Consider the following 1,150-nt stretch of genomic DNA (forward strand, 5'->3'; position numbering starts at 1 on the left):
TTCTTTCCAGATATCAGACGGGCCGTGACCTTTACCATTAAAGCTTCTTTGTACAACAAGGGGATGAGCATATACATCTGAAGAGAACCTCTCTTGGCACGTTGGTTAAGACTTGTGTGCCACCCTTCGACATCGTTGTTTGTTCTGATAGAGTACCCGTACACGCAACAATCAGCAATTTCCCAAATCGAGATCGTCATCCATGTGGCATTGAGGTAGTCAAAGAAGGTGACAAGCTTGTCAGTTGCAGCATAGCGATCTTGTAATCTATCAAAAGCGGGACGTATATGTTCACTGGGTATGGTAGTGCGAGCACTTTCTTTACTAATTTGTAGAGAGCGTTGCGTTGATGGCATGCAGTCTCCAAATTTAATTCTTGAATTAGCTTTTCTTACCAAATGTTGTGCTTCATTTTATATCAGTTCTGGTTCAATCAAGTTGTCTGCAGAATCGATTTATCTCCCTTGAATGCACTGGCAGAGATTGTCGTCCTTCTCGGCCAGAAATTGAGCTGAAACACAATTTCCCTCAGTTTCAATAATCAACGTTAAAACATCGTTGACTCAAATCATTATGGAACATAAACTGAGATTCGTACAATCAAAAAAATGTTGAAATTCTTTAAGTTTAGTGCTTTCCGTGACATTTCCAATTGACACTTCGTCATTACTTCAGTGGCCGGCCAATTTTTGTGGCCGATGGATACACTAATTTTGTGGATTGATTGTATCATTACTTCAGTGGCCGGCCAAGTTTTGTGGCCGATAGATACACTAATTTTGTGGATTGATTGTAATTGTTGTAATTAAATCAAAAAACGAAAAATTTGTAATTCATTTTCTTATTCAAATAAAGCCTCTAAAAAGTCGTGTAATGAATAGAATCATTACATAGTTATCAACATTTCTTTCGCCAGTGACGGATGGCCAATATGGATAAAGAAGAATGGCCAATTTTTTCAATGGTCTCCTTTGGAATTATAAATGCAATTGTTGGTGCCAGTGAGGTCCTGAGATGCCAATCTAACATATTTATGTGTACAATAGGGAGAAATGCTCTTTATTCCTATAATTTCTCAAATATGGCCAGTGACGAATATCCAATATGGCGGACTGGCCAGTCAAAGACGAAGCTCCTACATGGCCAATTT

This window comes from Lottia gigantea, assembly GCF_000327385.1.
Source record: "Lottia gigantea unplaced genomic scaffold LOTGIsca_1145, whole genome shotgun sequence".
Lineage (NCBI taxonomy): Eukaryota > Metazoa > Mollusca > Gastropoda > Lottiidae > Lottia > Lottia gigantea.